Genomic DNA, 22,745 nt, shown 5'->3' on the forward strand with positions numbered 1-22,745 from the left:
TTTGACCAGGGGGAAGTGAGACTTCATTGTAGTGCAGATTTCCTTTGCAAGCTTGCTTGGTTGGCCAAAAAGGGCGTATGCGTTTTTTCCTGAATATATTCAGGAAAAAACATATACGCCGTTTTTGGCCAAGTGCATCATTGTGGACGTTCTGCCTCTTTTCCTATGCTTTCAATGCAATTCCAGTCTACCTCCTGAAATCGGTTTCCTGCAATTCTGCCCCGCTTTCAAGTCCTCTTGGCAGCCTTACTTCAGTCTATTTTTGGACGATAGCTGTCATTTATAACTCTGCAGGTTTGTGAATTACAGTGCCCCTGAGCTCCTTTCTTCAACTCGCTTTCTTGTGACCTGGCCGCAACACCGCAGGATGGCTTCAGGCCCTAATCTGGTTCCGGTCCGGCATGCTGAGCCTTTGGTTAATTCCTCTTCCTGGTGGGAACTGAGAGTTAAATTTGCCCGTCCAGACACCTCCAGCTAGCCTCTCATTGGTTCTCGCTATTCCTGTTCATCTTCCACAGAAATTGCAAACTGGGCCAAACAGGAGGTTAAAGGCGCTGACTCTCCAAGTGGGGAGAGTGTTAGTAAAGCGTCTGGAATGTTGCACCCGAGTACCAGGGGAGGAAAACTGAGACATATTTGAACACGTCTCCCGATCAAATGGTTGATCATACTCTGGGTTCCACATGCATGTTTTAGCTGAAGGAAGAATACCTAAAACCTGGGTAGTTGAAACCCGTGGAATGGGTACCATGCAATATGACTTCAAAGGGTCTTCATTTGCTCACCGAACCTCTCCAATCCTATCACTGCTGCGTTTATGCCCCTGTACACATGCTTGATTCCCTTTCGGAGACATAGCAATCTATAGGTTTTAAGATACTTACTAGTCAGGTACATTCTTAGGCGTTTAATATGCGGTTTTGAGTCCATTTCGTTGAGCAAGGAGTAGCTCTTGTCTATTCCATATTTGGCTTAAGGAACTTTATCTGTGCTCATTTCAATCTCTGGTTTTATGCAGCACCCCAACTCACCTTTACCCTTAAGCAAGCATAAGTTGGTTTTCTAAATTTGAGACCCTGTTCTGTTCTGTAATTCAGTTCCTGTGTAGCCAAGTTTACATTCCGTGTATTACTGATATCTTATGATGTTTCTTTTTCTGTGTGACTTATTTCAGTTAGAATCATCATACCTGAATCCACTCATTGTGCTGCTAAGGGCCTGATGACACAGATTTCATTGCTGAGTGATATTGCTTTCTAAGTAAATACCACAACTTCTTTATCCATTTTTCACTTTCTGCAATGTTGAACTTGTACTGTAAACGAGGTTCTTGTAAACAGAGCCATTCCAAACTTTGGGGTGGCTGTGTCTTTTTGATTTTAATTTCCCTAAGCTATAGGACCATAAGTGGAAGTGCCCTAGGTTCTGTTGCTTTGTTTTTTAGATGTTTCAGGAAACACCATACACTTCTCCCGAGTGGTTGTTGGCAATTTACATCCCGCCCATCAGCATAACAAGGCTCCCAGTTCTCCATGGCCTGTCCTGCCTTTCTGGATTTTACACTTTTTTCAGATGGCCCTTTTGACCGGGGGGAAGTGAGACTTCATTGTAGTGCAGATTTCCTTTGCAAGCTTGCTTGGTTGGCCAAAAAGGGCGTATGTGTTTTTTCCTGAATATATTCAGGAAAAAACGCATACGCCCTTTTTGGCCAAGTGCATCATTGTGGACGTTCTGCCTCTTTTCCTATGCTTTCAATGCAATTCCAGTCTACCTCCTGAAATCGGTTTCCTGCAATTCTGCCCCGCTTTCAAGTCCTCTTGGCAGCCTTACTTCAGTCTATTTTTGGACGATAGCTGTCATTTATAACTCTGCAGGTTTGTGAATTACAGTGCCCCTGAGCTCCTTTCTTCAACTCGCTTTCTTTTGAGCTGGCCGCAACACCGCAGGATAGCTTCAGGCCCTAATCTGGCTCCGGTACGGCACGCTGAGCCTTTGGTTATTTCCTCTTCCTGGTGGGAAATGAGAGTTAAATTTGCCCGTCCAGACACCTCCAGCTAGTCTCTCATTGGTTCTCGCTATTCCTGTTCATCTTCCGCAGAAATTGCAAACTGGGCCAAACAGGAGGTTAAAGGCGCTGACTCTCCAAGTGGGGTGAGTGTTAGTAAAGCGTCTGGAATGTTGCACCCGAGTACCAGGGGAGGAAAACTGAGACATATTTGAACACATCTCCCATTCACATGGTTGATCATACTTGGGTTCCACATGCATGTTTTAGCTGAAGGAAGAATACCTTAAACCTGGAGAGTTGAGACCCGTGTAATGGGTACCATGCAATATGACTTCAAAGGGTCTTCATTTGCTCACCGAACCTCTCCAATCCTATCACTGCTGCGTTTATGCCCCTGTACACATGCTTGATTCTCTTTTGGAGACATAGCAATCCATAGGTTTTACGATACTTACTAGTCAGGTACATTCTTAGGCGTTTAATATGCGGTGTTGAGTCCATTTCGTTGAGCAAGGAGTAGCTCTTGTCTATTCCATATTTGACTTAAGGAACTTTATCTGTGCTCATTTCAATCTCTGGTTTTATGCAGCACCCCACCTCGCCTTTACCCTTAAGCAAGCATAAGTTGGTTTTCTAAATTTGAGACCCTGTTCTGTTCTGTAATTCATTTCCTGTGTAGCCAAGTTTACATTCCGTGTATTACTGATATCTTATGATGTTTCTTTTTCTGTGTGACTTATTTCAGTTAGAATCATCATACCTGAATCCACTCATTGTTCTGCTAAGGGCCTGATGACATAAATTTCATTGCTGAGTGATATTGCTTTGTAAGTAAATACCACAACTTCTTTATCCATTTTTCACTTTCTGCGATGTTGAACTTGTACTGTAAACGAGGTTCTTCTAAACAGAGCTGTTCCAAACTTTGGGGTGGCTGTGTCTTTTTGATTTTAATTTCCCTAAGCTATAGGACCATAAGTGGCAGTGCCCTAGGCTCTGTTGCTTTGTTTTTTAGATGTTTCAGGAAACACCATACACTTCTCCCGAGTGTCTGTTGGCAATTTACATCCCGCCCATCAGCATAACAAGGCTCCCAGTTCTCCATGGCCTGTCCTGCCTTTCTGGATTTTACACTTTTTTCAGATGGCCCTTTTGACCAGGGGGAAGTGAGACTTCATTGTAGTGCAGATTTCCTTTGCAAGCTTGCTTGGTTGGCCAAAAAGGGCGTATGCGTTTTTTCCTGAATATATTCAGGAAAAAACATATACGCCGTTTTTGGCCAAGTGCATCATTGTGGACGTTCTGCCTCTTTTCCTATGCTTTCAATGCAATTCCAGTCTACCTCCTGAAATCGGTTTCCTGCAATTCTGCCCCGCTTTCAAGTCCTCTTGGCAGCCTTACTTCAGTCTATTTTTGGACGATAGCTGTCATTTATAACTCTGCAGGTTTGTGAATTACAGTGCCCCTGAGCTCCTTTCTTCAACTCGCTTTCTTGTGACCTGGCCGCAACACCGCAGGATGGCTTCAGGTCCTAATCTGGTTCCGGTACGGCACGCTGAGCCTTTGGTTATTTCCTCTTCCTGTTGGGAAATAAGAGTTAAATTTGCCCGTCCAGACACCTCCAGCTAGCCTCTCATTGGTTCTCGCTATTCCTGTTCATCTTCCGCAGAAATTGCAAACTGGGCCAAACAGGAGGTTAAAGGCGCTGACTCTCCAAGTGGGGAGAGTGTTAGTAAAGCGTCTGGAATGTTGCACCCGAGTACCAGGGTACGAAAACTGAGACATATTTGAACACGTCTCCTGATCACATGGTTGATCATACTCTGGGTTCCACATGCATGTTTTAGCTGAAGGAAGAATACCTAAAACCTGGGTAGTTGAAACCCGTGGAATGGGTACCATGCAATATGACTTCAAAGGGTCTTCATTTGCTCACCGAACCTCTCCAATCCTATCACTGCTGCGTTTATGCCCCTGTACACATGCTTGATTCTCTTTCGGAGAGATAGCAATCCATAGGTTTTAAGATACTTACTAGTCAGGTACATTCTTAGGCGTTTAATATGCGGTGTTGAGTCCATTTCGTTGAGCAAGGAGTAGCTCTTGTCTATTCGATATTTGGCTTAAGGAACTTTATCTGTGCTCATTTCAATCTCTGGTTTTATGCAGCAACCCAACTCACCTTTCCCCTTAAGCAAGCATAAGTTGGTTTTCTAAATTTGAGAACCTGTTCTGTTTTGGAATTCAGTTCCTGTGTAGCCAAGTTTACATTCCGTGTATTAGTGATATCTTATGATGTTTCTTTTTCTGTGTGACTTATTTCAGTTAGAATCATCGTACCTGAATCTACTCATTATGCTGCTACGGGCCTGATGACATAGATTTCATTGCTGAGTGATACTGCATTGTACGTAAGTACCACAAGTTCTTTATCCATTTTTCACTTTCTGCGATGTTGAACTTGTACTGTAAACGAGGTTCTTGTAAACAGAGCCGTTCCAAACTTTGGGGTGGCTGTGTCTTTTTGATTTTAATTTCCCTAAGCTATAGGACCATAAGTGGAAGTGCCCTAGTCTCTGTTGCTTTGTTTTTTAGATGTTTCAGGAGACACCATACAGTTCTCCCAAGTGTCTGTTGGCAATTTACATCCCGCCCATCAGCATAACAAGGCTCCCAGTTCTCAATGGCCTGTTGCCTTTCTGGATTTTACACTTTTTTCAGATGGCCCTTTTGACCGGGGGGAAGTGAGACTTCATTGTAGTGCAGATTTCCTTTGCAAGCTTGCTTGGTTGGCCAAAAAGGGCGTATGGGTTTTTTCCTGATTATATTCAGGAAAAAACACATACGCCCTTTTTGGCCAAGTGCATCATTGTGGACGTTCTGCCTCTTTTCCTATGCTTTCAATGCAATTCCAGTCTACCTCCTGAAATCGGTTTCCTGCAATTCTGCCCTGCTTTCAAGTCCTCTTGGCAGCCTTACTTCAGTCTATTTTTGGACAATAGCTGTAATTTATAACTCTGCAGGTTTGTGAATTACAGTGCCCCTGAGCTCCTTTCTTCAACTCGCTTTCTTGTGACCTGGCCGCAACACCGCAGGATGGCTTCAGGCCCTAATCTGGTTCCGGCACGGCATGCTGAGCCTTTGGTTAATTCCTCTTCCTGGTGGGAAATGAGAGTTAAATTTGCCCATCCAGACAGCTCCAGCTAGCCTCTCATTGGTTCTCGCTATTCCTGTTCATCTTCCGCAGAAATTGCAAACTGGGCCAAACAGGAGGTTAAAGGGACTGACTCTCCAAGTGGGGAGAGTGTTAGTAAAGCGTCTGGAATGTTGCACCCGAGTACCAGGGGAGGAAAACTGAGACATATTTGAACACGTCTCCCGATCACATGGTTGATCATACTCTAGGTTCCACATGCATGTTTTAGCTGAAGGAAGAATACCTTAAACCTGGGTAGTTGAAACCTGTGGAATGGGTACCATGCAATATGACTTCAAAGGGTCTTCATTTGCTCACCGAACTTCTCCAATCCTAGCACTGCTGCGTTTATGCCCCTGTACACATGCTTGATTCCCTTTCGGAGACATAGCAATCTATAGGTTTTAAGATACTTACTAGTCAGGTACATTCTTAGGCGTTTAATATGCGGTGTTGAGTCCATTTCGTTGAGCAAGGAGTAGCTCTTGTCTATTCCATATTTGGCTTAAGGAACTTTATCTGTGCGCATTTCAATCTCTGGTTTTATGCAGCACCCCAACTCACCTTTACCCTTAAGCAAGCATAAGTTGGTTTTCTAAATTTGAGACCCTGTTCTGTTCTGTAATTCAGTTCCTGTGTAGCCAAGTTTACATTCCGTGTATTACTGATATCTTATGATGTTTCTTTTTCTGTGTGACTTATTTCAGTTAGAATCATCATACCTGAATCCACTCATTGTGCTGCTAAGGGCCTGATGACACAGATTTCATTGCTGAGTGATATTGCTTTGTAAGTAAATACCACAACTTCTTTATCCATTTTTCACTGTCTGCGATGTTGAACTTGTACTGTAAACGAGGTTCTTGTAAACAGAGCCGTTCCAAACTTTGGGGTGGCTGTGTCTTTTTGATTTTAATTTCCCTAAGCTATAGGACCATAAGTGGAAGTGCCCTAGGTTCTGTTGCTTTGTTTTTTAGATGTTTCAGGAAACACCATACACTTCTCCCGAGTGGTTGTTGGCAATTTACATCCCGCCCATCAGCATAACAAGGCTCCCAGTTCTCCATGGCCTGTCCTGCCTTTCTGGATTTTACACTTTTTTCAGATGGCCGTTTTGACCGGGGGGAAGTGAGACTTCATTGTAGTGCAGATTTCCTTTGCAAGCTTGCTTGGTTGGCCAAAAAGGGCGTATGTGTTTTTTCCTGAATATATTCAGGAAAAAACGCATACGCCCTTTTTGGCCAAGTGCATCATTGTGGACGTTCTGCCTCTTTTCCTATGCTTTCAATGCAATTCCAGTCTACCTCCTGAAATCGGTTTCCTGCAATTCTGCCCCGCTTTCAAGTCCTCTTGGCAGCCTTACTTCAGTCTATTTTTGGACGATAGCTGTCATTTATAACTCTGCAGGTTTGTGAATTACAGTGCCCCTGAGCTCCTTTCTTCAACTCGCTTTCTTTTGAGCTGGCCGCAACACCGCAGGATGGCTTCAGGTCCTAATCTGGTTCCGGTACGGCATGCTGAGCCTTTGGTTATTTCCTCTTCCTGTTGGGAAATAAGAGTTAAATTTGCCCGTCCAGACACCTCCAGCTAGCCTCTCATTGGTTCTCGCTATTCCTGTTCATCTTCCGCAGAAATTGCAAACTGGGCCAAACAGGAGGTTAAAGGCGCTGACTCTCCAAGTGGGGAGAGTGTTAGTAAAGCGTCTGGAATGTTGCACCCGAGTACCAGGGTACGAAAACTGAGACATATTTGAACACGTCTCCTGATCACATGGTTGATCATACTCTGGGTTCCACATGCATGTTTTAGCTGAAGGAAGAATACCTAAAACATGGGTAGTTGAAACCCGTGGAATGGGTACCATGCAATATGACTTCAAAGGGTCTTCATTTGCTCACCGAACCTCTCCAATCCTATCACTGCTGCGTTTATGCCCCTGTACACATGCTTGATTCTCTGTCGGAGACATAGCAATCCATAGGTTTTAAGATACTTACTAGTCAGGTACATTCTTAGGCGTTTAATATGCGGTGTTGAGTCCATTTCGTTGAGCAAGGAGTAGCTCTTGTCTATTCCATATTTGGCTTAAGGAACTTTATCTGTGCTCATTTCAATCTCTGGTTTTATGCAGCACCCCAACTCACCTTTACCCTTAAGCAAGAATAAGTTGGTTTTCTAAATTTGAGACCCTGTTCTGTTCTGTAATTCAGTTCCTGTGTAGCCAAGTCTACATTCCGTGTATTACTGATATCTTATGATGTTTCTTTTTCTGTGTGACTTATTTCAGTTAGAATCATCATACCTGAATCCACTCATTGTTCTGCTAAGGGCCTGATGACATAGATTTCATTGCTGAGTGACATTGCTTTGTAAGTAAATACCACAACTTCTTTATCCATTTTTCACTTTCTGTGATGTTGAACTTGTACTGTAAACGAGGTTCTTGTAAACAGAGCCGTTCCAAACTTTGGGGTGGCTGTGTCTTTTTGATTTTAATTTCCCTAAGCTATAGGACCATAAGTGGAAGTGCCCTAGGTTCTGTTGCTTTGTTTTTTAGATGTTTCAGGAAACACCATACACTTCTCCCGAGTGGTTGTTGGCAATTTACATCCCGCCCATCAGCATAACAAGGCTCCCAGTTCTCCATGGCCTGTCCTGCCTTTCTGGATTTTACACTTGTTTCAGATGGCCCTTTTGACCGGGGGGAAGTGAGACTTCATTGTAGTGCAGATTTCCTTTGCAAGCTTGCTTGGTTGGCCAAAAAGGGCGTATGCGTTTTTTCCTGAATATATTCAGGAAAAAACGCATACGCCCTTTTTGGCCAAGTGCATCATTGTGGACGTTCTGCCTCTTTTCCTATGCTTTCAATGCAATTCCAGTCTACCTCCTGAAATCGGTTTCCTGCAATGCTGCCCCGCTTTCAAGTCCTCTTGGCAGCCTTACTTCAGTCTATTTTTGGACGATAGCTGTCATTTATAACTCTGCAGGTTTGTGAATTACAGTGCCCCTGAGCTCCTTTCTTCAACTCGCTTTCTTTTGAGCTGGCCGCAACACCGCAGGATGGCTTCAGGCCCTAATCTGGTTCCGGTACGGCACGCTGAGCCTTTGGTTATTTCCTCTTCCTGTTGGGAAATGAGAGTTAAATTTGCCCGTCCAGACACCTCCAGCTAGCCTCTCATTGGTTCTCGCTATTCCTGTTCATCTTCCGCAGAAATTGCAAACTGTGCCAAACAGGAGGTTAAAGGCGCTGACTCTCCAAGTGGGGAGAGTGTTAGTAAAGCGTCTGGAATGTTGCACCCGAGTACCAGGGGAGGAAAACTGAGACATATTTGAACACGTCTCCCGATCACATGGTTGATCATACTCTGGGTTCCACATGCATGTTTTAGCTGAAGGAAGAATACCTAAAACCTGGGTAGTTGAAACCCGTGGAATGGGTACCATGCAATATGACTTCAAAGGGTCTTCATTTGCTCACCGAACCTCTCCAATCCTATCACTGCTGCGTTTATGCCCCTGTACACATGCTTGATTCTCTTTCGGAGACATAGCAATCCATAGGTTTTAAGATACTTACTAGTCAGGTACATTCTTAGGCGTTTAATATGCGGTGTTGAGTCCATTTCGTTGAGCAAGGAGTAGCTCTTGTCTATTCCATATTTGGCTTAAGGAACTTTATCTGTGCTCATTTCAATCTCTGGTTTTATGCAGCACCCCAACTCACCTTTCCCCTTAAGCAAGCATAAGTTGGTTTTCTAAATTTGAGACCCTGTTCTGTTTTGGAATGCAGTTCCTGTGTAGCCAAGTTTAATTCCGTGTATTACTGATATCTTATGATGTTTCTTTTTCTGTGTGACTTATTTCAGTTAGAATCATCATACCTGAATCCACTCATTGTGCTGCTAAGGGCCTGATGACACAGATTTCATTGCTGAGTGATATTGCTTTGTAAGTAAATACCACAACTTCTTTATCCATTTTTCACTTTCTGCGATGTTGAACTTGTACTGTAAACGAGGTTCTTGTAAACAGAGCCGTTCCAAACTTTGGGGTGGCTGTGTCTTTTTGATTTTAATTTCCCTAAGCTATAGGACCATAAGTGGAAGTGCCCTAGGTTCTGTTGCTTTGTTTTTTAGATGTTTCAGGAAACACCATACACTTCTCCCGAGTGGTTGTTGACAATTGACATCCCGCCCTTCAGCATAACAAGGCTCCCAGTTCTCCATGGCCTGTCCTGCCTTTCTGGATTTTACACTTTTTTCAGATGGCCCTTTTGACCGGGAGGAAGTGAGACTTCATTGTAGTGCAGATTTCCTTTGCAAGCTTGCTTGGTTGGCCAAAAAGGGCGTATGCGTTTTTTCCTGAATATAGTCAGGAAAAAACGCATACGCCCTTTTTGGCCAAGTGCATCATTGTGGACGTTCTGCCTCTTTTCCTATGCTTTCAATGCAATTCCAGTCTACCTCCTGAAATCGGTTCCTGCAATTCTGCTGCGCTTTCAAGTCCTCTTGGCAGCCTTACTTCAGTCTATTTTTGGACGATAGCTGTCATTTATAACTCTGCAGGTTTGTGAATTACAGTGCCCCTGAGCTCCTTTCTTCAACTCGCTTTCTTGTGACCTGGCCGCAACACCGCAGGATGGCTTCAGGCCCTAATCTGGTTCCGGTACGGCACGCTGAGCCTTTGGTTATTTCCTCTTCCTGGTGGGAAATGAGAGTTAAATTTGCCCGTCCAGACACCTCCAGCTAGCCTCTCATTGGTTCTCGCTATTCCTGTTCATCTTCCGCAGAAATTGCAAACTGGGCCAAACAGGAGGTTAAAGGCGCTGACTCTCCAAGTGGGGAGAGTGTTAGTAAAGCGTCTGGAATGTTGCACCCGAGTACCAGGGGAGGAAAACTGAGACATATTGGAACACGTCTCCCGATCACATGGTTGATCATACTCTGGGTTCCACATGCATGTTTTAGCTGAAGGAAGAATACCTAAAACCTGGGTAGTTGAAACCCGTGGAATGGGTACCATGCAATATGACTTCAAAGGGTCTTCATTTGCTCACCGAACCTCTCCAATCCTATCATGCTGCATTTATGCCCCTGTACACATGCTTGATTCTCTTTTGGAGACATAGCAATCCATAGGTTTTAAGATACTTACTAGTCAGGTACATTCTTAGGTGTTTAATATGCGGTGTTGAGTCCATTTCGTTGAGCAAGGAGTGGCTCTTGTCTATTCCATATTTGGCTTAAGGAACTTTATCTGTGCTCATTTCAATCTCTGGTTTTATGCAGCAACCCAACTCACCTTTCCCCTTAAGCAAGCATAAGTTGGTATTTTAAATTTGAGAACCTGTTCTGTTTTGGAAATAGTTCCTGTGTAGCCAAGTTTACATTCCGTGTATTACTGATATCTTATGATGTTTCTTTTTCTGTGTGACTTATTTCAGTTAGAATCATCGTACCTGAATCTACTCATTATGCTGCTTCGGGCCTGATGACATATATTTCATTGCTGAGTGATACTGCATTGTACGTAAGTACCACAAGTTCTTTATCCATTTTTCACTTTCAATGATATTGAACTTGTACGGTAAACGAGGTTCTTGTAAACAGAGGCGTCCCAAACTTTGGGGTGGCTGTGTCTTTTTGATTTTAATTTCCCTAAGCTATAGGACCATAAGTGGAAGTGCCCTAGGCTCTGTTGCTTTGTTTTTTAGATGTTTCAGGAAACACCATACACTTCTCCCGAGTTTCTTTTGGCAATTTACATCCCGCCCATCAGCATAACAAGGCTCCCAATTCTCCATGGACTGTCCTGCCTTTCTGGATTTTACACTTTTTTCAGATGGCCCTTTTGACCGGGGGGAAGTGAGACTTCATTGTAGTGCAGATTTCCTTTGCAAGTTTGCTTGGTTGGCCAAAAAGGGCGTATGCGTTTTTTCCTGAATATATTCAGGAAAAAACGCATACGCCCTTTTTGGCCAAGTGCATCATTGTGGACGTTCTGCCTCTTTTCCTATGCTTTCAATGCAATTCCAGTCTACCTCCTGAAATCGGTTTCCTGCAATTCTGCCCCGCTTTCAAGTCCTCTTGGCAGCCTTACTTCAGTATATTTTTGGACGATAGCTGTCATTTATAACTCTGCAGGTTTGTGAATTACAGTGCCCCTGAGCTCCTTTCTTCAACTCGCTTTCTTGTGAGCTGGCCGCAACACCGCAGGATGGCTTCAGGCCCTAATCTGGTTCCTGCACGGCACGCTGAGCCTTTGGTTAATTCCTCTTCCTGGTGGGAAATGATAGTTAAATTTGCCCGTCCAGACACCTCCAGCTAGTCTCTCATTGGTTCTCGCTATTCCTGTTCATTTGCCGCAGTAATTGCAAACTGGGCCAAACAGGAGGTTAAAGGGACTGACTCTCCAAGTCGGGAGAGTGTTAGTAAAGCGTCTGGAATGTTGCACCCGAGGACCAGGGTACGAAAACTGAGACATATTTGAACACGTCTCCCGATCACATGGTTGATCATACTCTGGGTTCCACATGCATGTTTTAGCTGAAGGAAGAATACCTAAAACCTGGGTAGTTGAAACCCGTGGAATGGGTACCATGCAATATGAATTCAAAGGGTCTTCATTTGCTCACCGAACCTCTCCAGTCCTATCACTGCTGCGTTTATGCCCCTGTACACATGCTTGATTCTCTTTCGGAGACATAACAATCCATAGGTTTTAAGATACTTACTAGTCAGTTATATTCTTAGGCGTTTAATATGCGGTGTTGAGTCCATTTCGTTGAGCAAGGAGTAGTTCTTGTCTATTCCATATTTGGCTTAAGGAACTTTATCTGTGCTCATTTCAATCTCTGGTTTTATGCAGCACCCCAACTCACCTTTCCCCTTAAGCAAGCATAAGTTGGTTTTCTAAATTTGAGACCCTGTTCTGTTCTGTAATTCAGTCCCTGTGTAGCCAAGTTTCCATTCCGTGTATTACTGATATCTTATGATGTTTCTTTTTCTGTGTGACTTATTTCAGTTAGAATCATCATACCTGAATCCACTCATTGTGCTGCTAAGGGCCTGATGACATAGATTTCATTGCTGAGTGTTATTGCTTTGTAAGTAAATACCACAGCTTCTTTATCCATTTTTCATTTTCTGCGATGTGGAACTTGTACTGTAAACGAGGTTCTTGTAAACAGAGCCGTCCCAAACTTTGGGGTGGCTGTGTCTTTTTTATTTTAATTTCCCTAAGCTATAGGACCATAAGTGGAAGTGCCCTAGGTTCTGTTGCTTTGTTTTTTAGATGTTTCAGGAAACACCATACACTTCTACCAAGTGTCTGTTGGCAATTTACATCCCACCCATCAGCATAACAAGGCTCCCAGTTCTCCATGGCCTGTCCTGCCTTTCTGGATTTTACACTTTTTTCAGATGGCCCTTTTGACCGGGGGGAAGTGAGACTTCATTGTAGTGCAGATTTCCTTTGCAAGCTTGCTTGGTTGGCCAAAAAGGGCGTATGCGTTTTTTCCTGAATATAGTCAGGAAAAAACGCATACGCCCTTTTTGGCCAAGTGCATCATTGTGGACGTTCTGCCTCTTTTCCTATGCTTTCAATGCAATTCCAGTCTACCTCCTGAAATCGGTTTCCTGCAATTCTGCCCCGCTTTCAAGTCCTCTTGGCAGCCTTACTTCAGTCTATTTTTGGACGATAGCTGTCATTTATAACTCTGCAGGTTTGTGAATTACAGTGCCCCTGAGCTCCTTTCTTCAACTCGCTTTCTTGTGAGCTGGCCGCAACACCGCAGGATGGCTTCAGGCCCTAATCTGGTTCCGGCACGGCACGCTGAGCCTTTGGTTAATTCCTCTTCCTGGTGGGAAATGAGAGTTAAATTTGCCCGTCCAGACACCTCCAGCTAGTCTCTCATTGGTTCTCGCTATTCCTGTTCATCTTCCGCAGAAATTGCAAACTGGGCCAAACAGGAGGTTAAAGGGATTGACTCTCCAAGTCGGGAGAGTGTTAGTAAAGCGTCTGGAATGTTGCACCCGAGTACCAGGGTACGAAAACTGAGACATATGTGAACACGTCTCCCGATCACATGGTTGATCATACTCTGGGTTCCACATGCATGTTTTAGCTGAAGGAAGAATACCTAAAACCTGGGTAGTTGAAACCCGTGGAATGGGTACCATGCAATATGACTTCAAAGGGTCTTCATTTGCTCACCGAACCTCTCCAATCCTATCACTGCTGCGTTTATGCCCCTGTACACATGCTTGATTCTCTTTCGGAGACATAGCAATCCATAGGTTTTAAGATACTTACTAGTCAGGTACATTCTTAGGCGTTTAATATGCGGTGTTGAGTCCATTTCGTTGAGCAAGGAGTAGCTCTTGTCTATTCCATATTTGGCTTAAGGAACTTTATCTGTGCTCATTTCAATCTCTGGTTTTATGCAGCACTCCAACTCACCTTTCCCCTTAAGCAAGCATAAGTTGGTTTTCTAAATTTGAGACACTGTTCTGTTCTGTAATTCAGTTCCTGTGTAGCCAAGTTTACATTCCGTGTATTACTGATATCTTATGATGTTTCTTTTTCTGTGTGACTTATTTCAGTTAGAATCATCGTACCTGAATCCACTCATTATGCTGCTACGTGCCTGATGACATAGATTTCATTGCTGAGTGATACTGCATTGTACGTAAGTACCACAAGTTCTTTATCCATTTTTCACTTTCTGTGATATTGAACTTGTACGGTAAACGAGGTTTTTGTAAACGGAGGCGTCCCAAACTTTGGGGTGGCTGTGTCTTTTTGATTTTAATTTCCCTAAGCTATAGGACCATAAGTGGAAGTGCCCTAGGCTCTGTTGCTTTGTTTCTTAGATGTTTCAGGAAACACCATACACTTCTCCTGAGTGTCTGTTGGCAATTTACATCCCGCCCATCAGCATAACAAGGCTCCCAGTTCTCCATGGCCTGTCCTGCCTTTCTGGATTTTACACTTTTTTCAAATGGCCCTTTTAACCAGGCAGAAGTGAGACTTCATTGTAGTGCAGATTTCCTTTGCAAGTTTGCTTGGTTGGCCAAAAAGTGCGTATGCGTTTTTTCCTGAATATATTCAGGAAAAAACGCATACGACCTTTTTGGCCAAGTGCATCATTGTGGACGTTCTGCCTCTTTTCCTATGCTTTCAATGCAATTCCAGTCTACCTCCTGAAATCGGTTTCCTGCAATTCTGCCCCGCTTTCAAGTCCTCTTGGCAGCCTTACTTCAGTCTATTTTTGGACGATAGCTGTCATTTATAACTCTGCAGGTTTGTGAATTACAGTGCCCCTGAGCTCCTTTCTTCAACTCGCTTTCTTGTGACCTGGCCGCAACACCGCAGGATGTCTTCAGGCCCTAATCTGGTTCTGGCATGGCACGCTGAGCCTTTGGTTAATTCCTCTTCCTGGTGGGAAATGAGAGTTAAATTTGCCCATCCAGACACCTCCAGGTAGTCTCTCATTGATTCTCGCTATTCCTGTTCATCTTCCGTAGAAATTGCAAACTGGGCCAAACAGGAGGTTAAAGGGACTGACTCTCCAAGTGGGGAGAGTGTTAGTAAGCGTCTGAAATGTTGCACCCGAGTACCAGGGTTACGAAAACTGAGACATATTTGAACACGTCTCCCGATCACATGGTTGATCATACTCTAGGTTCCACATGCATGTTTTAGCTGAAGGAAGAATACCTTAAACCTGGGTAGTTGAAACCCGTGGAATGGGTACCATGCAATATGACTTCAAAGGGTCTTCATTTGCTCACGAACCTCTCCAGTCCTATCACTGCTGCGTTTATGCCCCTGTACACATGCTTGATTCTCTTTCGGAGACATAGCAATCCATAGGTTTTAAGATACTTACTAGTCAGGTACATTCTTAGGCGTTTAATATGCGGTGTTGAGTCCATTTCGTTGAGCAAGGACTAGCTCTTGTCTATTCCATATTTGGCTTAAGGAACTTTATCTGTGCTCATTTCAATCTCTGGTTTTATGCAGCACCCCAACTCACCTTTCCCCTTAAGCAAGCATAAGTTGGTTTTCTAAATTTGAGACCCTCTTCTGTTCTGTAATTCAGTTCCTGTGTAGCCAAGTTTACATTCCATGTATTACTGATATCTTATGATGTTTCTTTTTCTGTGTGACTTATTTCAGTTAGAATCATCATACCTGAATCCACTCATTGTGCTGCTAAGGGCCTGATGACACAGATTTCATTGCTGAGTGATATTGCTTTGTAATTAAATACCACAACTTCTTTATCCATTTTTCACTTTCTGCGATGTTGAACTTGTACTGTAAACGAGGTTCTTGTAAACAGAGCCGTCCCAAACTTTGGGGTGGCTGTGTCTTTTTGATTTTAATTTCCCTAAGCTATAGGACCATAAGTGGAAGTGCCCTAGGCTCTGTTGCTTTGTTTTTTCGATGTTTCAGGAAACACCATACACTTCTCCCGAGTGTCTGTTGGCAATTTACATCCCGCCCATCAGCATAACAAGGCTCCCAGTTCTCCATGGCCTGTCCTGCCTTTCTGGATTTTACACTTTTTTCAGATGGCCCTTTTGACCGGGGGGAAGTGAGACTTCATTGTAGTGCAGATTTCCTTTGCAAGCTTGCTTGGTTGGCCAAAAAGGACGTATGCGTTTTTTCCTGAATATATTCAGGAAAAAACGCATACGTCCTTTTTGGCCAAGTGCATCATTGTGGACGTTCTGCCTCTTTTCCTATGCTTTCAATGCAATTCCAGTCTACCTCCTGAAATCGGTTTCCTGCAATTCTGCCCCGCTTTCAAGTCCTCTTGGCAGCCTTACTTCAGTCTATTTTTGGACGATAGCTGTCATTTATAACTCTGCAGGTTTGTGAATTACAGTGCCCCTGAGCTCCTTTCTTCAACTCGTTTTCTTGTGAGCTGGCTGCAACACCGCTGGATGGCTTCAGGCCCTAATCTGGTTCCGGCACGGCATGCTGAGCCTTTGGTTATTTCCTCTTTCTGGTGGGAAATGAGAGTTAAATTTGCCCGTCCAGACACCTCCAGCTAGTCTCTCATTGGTTCTCGCTATTCCTGTTCATCTTCCGCAGAAATTGCAAACGGGGCCAAACAGGAGGTTAAAGGTGCTGACTCTCCAAGTGGGGAGAGTGTTAGTAAAGCGTCTGGAATGTTGCACCCGAGTACCAGGGGAGGAAAACTGAGACATATTTGAACACGTCTCCCGTTCACACGGTTGATCATACTCTGGGTTCCACATGCATGTTTTAGCTGAAGGAAGAATACCTTAAACCTGGGTAGTTGAAACCCGTGGAATGGGTACCATGCAATATGACTTCAAAGGGTTTTCATTTGCTCACCGAACCTCTCCAATCCTATCACTGCTGCATTTATGCCCCTGTACACATGCTTGATTCTCTTTTGGAGACATAGCAATCCATAGGTTTTAAGATACTTACTAGTCAGGTACATTCTTTGGCGTTTAATATGGGGTGTTGAGTCCATTTCGTTGAGCAAGGAGTAGCTCTTGTCTATTCCATATTTGGCTTAAGGAACTTTATCTGTGCTCATTTCAATCTCTGGTTTTATGCAGCACCCCAACTCACCTTTACCCTTAAGCAAGCATAAGTTGGTTTTCTAAATTTGAGACCCTGTTCTGTTTTGGAATGCAGTTCCTGTGTAGCCAAGTTTACATTCCGTGTATTACTGATATCTTATGATGTTTCTTTTTCTGTGTGACTTATTTCAGTTAGAATCATCGTACCTGAATCCACTCATTATGCTGCTACGGGCCTGATGACATAGATTTCATTGCTGAGTGATACTGCATTGTACGTAAGTACCACAAGTTCTTTATCCATTTTTCACTTTCTGTGATATTGAACTTGTACGGTAAACGAGGTTCTTGTAAACGGAGGCGTCCCAAACTTTGGGGTGGCTGTGTCTTTTTGATTTTAATTTCCCTAAGCTATAGGACCATAAGTGGAAGTGCCCTAGGCTCTGTTGCTTTGTTTCTTAGATGTTTCAGAAAACACCATACACTTCTCCTGAGTGTCTGTTGGCAATTTACATCCCGCCCATCAGCATAACAAGGCTCCCAGTTCTCCATGGCCTGTCCTGCCTTTCTGGATTTTACACTTTTTTCAGATGCCCCTTTTAACCGGGGAGAAGTGAGACTTCATTGTAGTGCAGATTTCCTTTGCAAGTTTGCTTGGTTGGCCAAAAAGGGCGTATGCGTTTTTTCCTGAATATAGTCAGGAAAAAACGCATACGCCCTTTTTGGCCAAGTGCATCATTGTGGACGTTCTGCCTCTTTTCCTATGCTTTCAATGCAATTCCAGTCTACCTCCTGAAATCGGTTTCCTGCAATTCTGCCCCGCTTTCAAGTCCTCTTGGCAGCCTTACTTCAGTCTATTTTTGGACGATAGCTGTCATTTATAACTCTGCAGGTTTGTGAATTACAGTGCCCCTGAGCTCCTTTCTTCAACTCGCTTTCTTGTGACCTGGCCGCAACACCGCAGGATGTCTTCAGGCCCTAATCTGGTTCCGGCACGGCACGCTGAGCCTTTGGTTAATTCCTCTTCCTGGTGGGAAATGAGAGTTAAATTTGCCCATCCAGACACCTCCAGGTAGTCTCTCATTGATTCTCGCTATTCCTGTTCATCTTCCGCAGAAATTGCAAACTGGGCCAAACAGGAGGTTAAAGGGACTGACTCTCCAAGTGGGGAGAGTGTTAGTAAGCGTCTGGAATGTTGCACCCGAGGACCAGGGTCCGAAAACTGAGACATATTTGAACACGTCTCCCGATCACATGGTTGATCATACTCTAGGTTCCACATGCATGTTTTAGCTGAAGGAAGAATACCTTAAACCTGGGTAGTTGAAACCCGTGGAATGGGTACCATGCAATATGACTTCAAAGGGTCTTCATTTGCTCACGAACCTCTCCAGTCCTATCACTGCTGCGTTTATGCCCCTGTACACATGCTTGATTCTCTTTCGGAGACATAGCAATCCATAGGTTTTAAGATACTTACTAGTCAGGTACATTCTTAGGCGTTTAATATGCGGTGTTGAGTCCATTTCGTTGAGCAAGGACTAGCTCTTGTCTATTCCATATTTGGCTTAAGGAACTTTATCTGTGCTCATTTCAATCTCTGGTTTTATGCAGCACCCCAACTCACCTTTCCCCTTAAGCAAGCATAAGTTGGTTTTCTAAATTTGAGACCCTCTTCTGTTCTGTAATTCAGTTCCTGTGTAGCCAAGTTTACATTCCGTGTATTACTGATATCTTATGATGTTTCTTTTTCTGTGTGACTTATTTCAGTTAGAATCATCATACTTGAATCCACTCATTGTGCTGCTAAGGGCCTGATGACATAGATTTCATTGCTGAGTGATATTGCTTTGTAAGTAAATACCAAAACTTCTTTATCCATTTTTCACTTTCTGCGATGTTGAACTTGTACTGTAAACGAGGTTCTTGTAAACAGAGCCGTCCCAAACTTTGGGGTGGCTGTGTCTTTTTGATTTTAATTTCCCTAAGCTATAGGACCATAAGTGGAAGTGCCCTAGGCTCTGTTGCTTTGTTTTTTCGATGTTTCAGGAAACACCATACACTTCTCCAGAGTGTCTGTTGGCAATTTACATCCCGCCCATCAGCATAACAAGGCTCCCAGTTCTCCATGGCCTGTCCTGCCTTTCTGGATTTTACACTTTTTTCAGATGGCCCTTTTGACCGGGGGGAAGTGAGCCTTCATTGTAGTGCAGATTTCCTTTGCAAGCTTGCTTGGTTGGCCAAAAAGGGCGTATGCGTTTTTTCCTGAATATATTCAGGAAAAAACGCATACGCCCTTTTTGGCCAAGTGCATCATTGTGGACGTTCTGCCTCTTTTCCTATGCTTTCAATGCAATTCCAGTCTACCTCCTGAAATCGGTTTCCTGCAATTCTGCCCCGCTTTCAAGTCCTCTTGGCAGCCTTACTTCAGTCTATTTTTGGACGATAGCTGTCATTTATAACTCTGCAGGTTTGTGAGTTACAGTGCCCCTGAGCTCCTTTCTTCAACTCGTTTTCTTGTGAGCTGGCTGCAACACCGCTGGATGGCTTCAGGCCCTAATCTGGTTCCGGCACGGCATGCTGAGCCTTTGGTTATTTCCTCTTTCTGGTGGGAAATGAGAGTTAAATTTGCCCGTCCAGACACCTCCAGCTAGTCTCTCATTGGTTCTCCCTATTCCTGTTCATCTTCCGCAGAAATTGCAAACGGGGCCAAACAGGAGGTTAAAGGGACTGACTCTCCAAGTCGGGAGAGTGTTAGTAAAGCGTCTGGAATGTTGCACCCGAGGACCAGGGTACGAAAACTGAGACATATTTGAACACGTCTCCCGATCACATGGTTGATCATACTCTGGGTTCCACATGCATGTTTTAGCTGAAGGAAGAATACCTAAAACCTGGGTAGTTGAAACCCGTGGAATGGGTACCATGCAATATGACTTCAAAGGGTCTTCATTTGCTCACCGAACCTCTCCAATCCTATCACTGCTGCGTTTATGCCCCTGTACACATGCTTGATTCTCTTTCGGAGACATAGCAATCCATAGGTTTTAAGATACTTACTAGTCAGGTACATTCTTAGGCGTTTAATATGCGGTGTTGAGTCCATTTCGTTGAGCAAGGAGTAGCTCTTGTCTATTCCATATTTGGCTTAAGGAACTTTATCTGTGCTCATTTCAATCTCTGGTTTTATGCAGCACTCCAACTCACCTTTCCCCTTAAGCAAGCATAAGTTGGTTTTCTAAATTTGAGACACTGTTCTGTTCTGTAATTCAGTTCCTGTGTAGCCAAGTTTACATTCCGTGTATTACTGATATCTTATGATGTTTCTTTTTCTGTGTGACTTATTTCAGTTAGAATCATCGTACCTGAATCCACTCATTATGCTGCTACGGGCCTGATGACATAGATTTCATTGCTGAGTGATACTGCATTGTACGTAAATACCACAAGTTCTTTATCCATTTTTCACTTTCTGTGATATTGAACTTGTACGGTAAACGAGGTTTTTGTAAACGGAGGCGTCCCAAACTTTGGGGTGGCTGTGTCTTTTTGATTTTAATTTCCCTAAGCTATAGGACCATAAGTGGAAGTGCCCTAGGCTCTGTTGCTTTGTTTCTTAGATGTTTCAGGAAACACCATACACTTCTCCTGAGTGTCTGTTGGCAATTTACATCCCGCCCATCAGCATAACAAGGCTCCCAGTTCTCCATGGCCTGTCCTGCCTTTCTGGATTTTACACTTTTTTCAGATGGCCCTTTTAACCAGGCAGAAGTGAGACTTCATTGTAGTGCAGATTTCCTTTGCAAGTTTGCTTGGTTGGCCAAAAAGGGCGTATGCGTTTTTTCCTGAATATATTCAGGAAAAAACGCATACGCCCTTTTTGGCCAAGTGCATCATTGTGGACGTTCTGCCTCTTTTCCTATGCTTTCAATGCAATTCCAGTCTACCTCCTGAAATCGGTTTCCTGCAATTCTGCCCCGCTTTCAAGTCCTCTTGGCAGCCTTACTTCAGTCTATTTTTGGACGATAGCTGTCATTTATAACTCTGCAGGTTTGTGAATTACAGTGCCCCTGAGCTCCTTTCTTCAACTCGCTTTCTTGTGACCTGGCCGCAACACCGCAGGATGTCTTCAGGCCCTAATCTGGTTCTGGCATGGCACGCTGAGCCTTTGGTTAATTCCTCTTCCTGGTGGGAAATGAGAGTTAAATTTGCCCATCCAGACACCTCCAGGTAGTCTCTCATTGATTCTCGCTATTCCTGTTCATCTTCCGTAGAAATTGCAAACTGGGCCAAACAGGAGGTTAAAGGGACTGACTCTCCAAGTGGGGAGAGTGTTAGTAAGCGTCTGAAATGTTGCACCCGAGTACCAGGGTTACGAAAACAGAGACATATTTGAACACGTCTCCCGATCACATGGTTGATCATACTCTAGGTTCCACATGCATGTTTTAGCTGAAGGAAGAATACCTTAAACCTGGGTAGTTGAAACCCGTGGAATGGGTACCATGCAATATGACTTCAAAGGGTCTTCATTTGCTCACGAACCTCTCCAGTCCTATCACTGCTGCGTTTATGCCCCTGTACACATGCTTGATTCTCTTTCGGAGACATAGCAATCCATAGGTTTTAAGATACTTACTAGTCAGGTACATTCTTAGGCGTTTAATATGCGGTGTTGAGTCCATTTCGTTGAGCAAGGACTAGCTCTTGTCTATTCCATATTTGGCTTAAGGAACTTTATCTGTGCTCATTTCAATCTCTGGTTTTATGCAGCACCCCAACTCACCTTTCCCCTTAAGCAAGCATAAGTTGGTTTTCTAAATTTGAGACCCTGTTCTGTTCTGTAATTCAGTTCCTGTGTAGGCAAGTTTACATTCCGTGTATTAGTGATATCTTATGATGTTTCTTTTTCTGTGTGACTTATTTCAGTTAGAATCATCATACCTGAATCCACTCATTATGCTGCTACGGGCCTGATGACATAGATTTCATTGCTGAGTGATACTGCGTTGTACGTAAGTACCACAAGTTCTTTATCCATTTTTCACTTTCTGTGATATTGTACTTGTACGGTAAACGAGGTTCTTGTAAACGGAGGCGTCCCAAACTTTGGGGTGGCTGTGTCTTTTTGATTTTAATTTCCCTAAGCTATAGGACCATAAGTGGAAGTGCCCTAGGCTCTGTTGCTTTGTTTCTTAGATGTTTCAGGAAACACCATACACTTCTCCTGAGTGTCTGTTGGCAATTTACATCCCGCCCATCAGCATAACAAGGCTCCCAGTTCTCCATGGCCTGTCCTGCCTTTCTGGATTTTACACTTTTTTCAGATGCCCCTTTTAACCTTGGAGAAGTGAGACTTCATTGTAGTGCAGATTTCCTTTGCAAGTTTGCTTGGTTGGCCAAAAAGGGCGTATGCGTTTTTTCCTGAATATATTCAGGAAAAAACGCATACGCCCTTTTTGGCCAAGTGCATCATTGTGGACGTTCTGCCTCTTTTCCTATGCTTTCAATGCAATTCCAGTCTACCTCCTGAAATCGGTTTCCTGCAATTCTGCCCCGCTTTCAAGTCCTCTTGGCAGCCTTACTTCAGTCTATTTTTGGACGATAGCTGTCATTTATAACTCTGCAGGTTTGTGAATTACAGTGCCCCTGAGCTCCTTTCTTCAACTCGCTTTCTTGTGACCTGGCCGCAACACCGCAGGATGTCTTCAGGCCCTAATCTGGTTCCGGCACGGCACGCTGAGCCTTTGGTTAATTCCTCTTCCTGGTGGGAAATGAGAGTTAAATTTGCCCATCCAGACACCTCCAGGTAGTCTCTCATTGATTCTCGCTATTCCTGTTCATCTTCCGCAGAAATTGCAAACTGGGCCAAACAGGAGGTTAAAGGGACTGACTCTCCAAGTGGGGAGAGTGTTAGTAAGCGTCTGGAATGTTGCACCCGAGTACCAGGGTCCGAAAACTGAGACATATT

This window comes from Stenella coeruleoalba (assembly GCF_951394435.1).
Source record: "Stenella coeruleoalba genome assembly, contig: scaffold_190, whole genome shotgun sequence".
Taxonomy (NCBI): domain Eukaryota; kingdom Metazoa; phylum Chordata; class Mammalia; order Artiodactyla; family Delphinidae; genus Stenella; species Stenella coeruleoalba.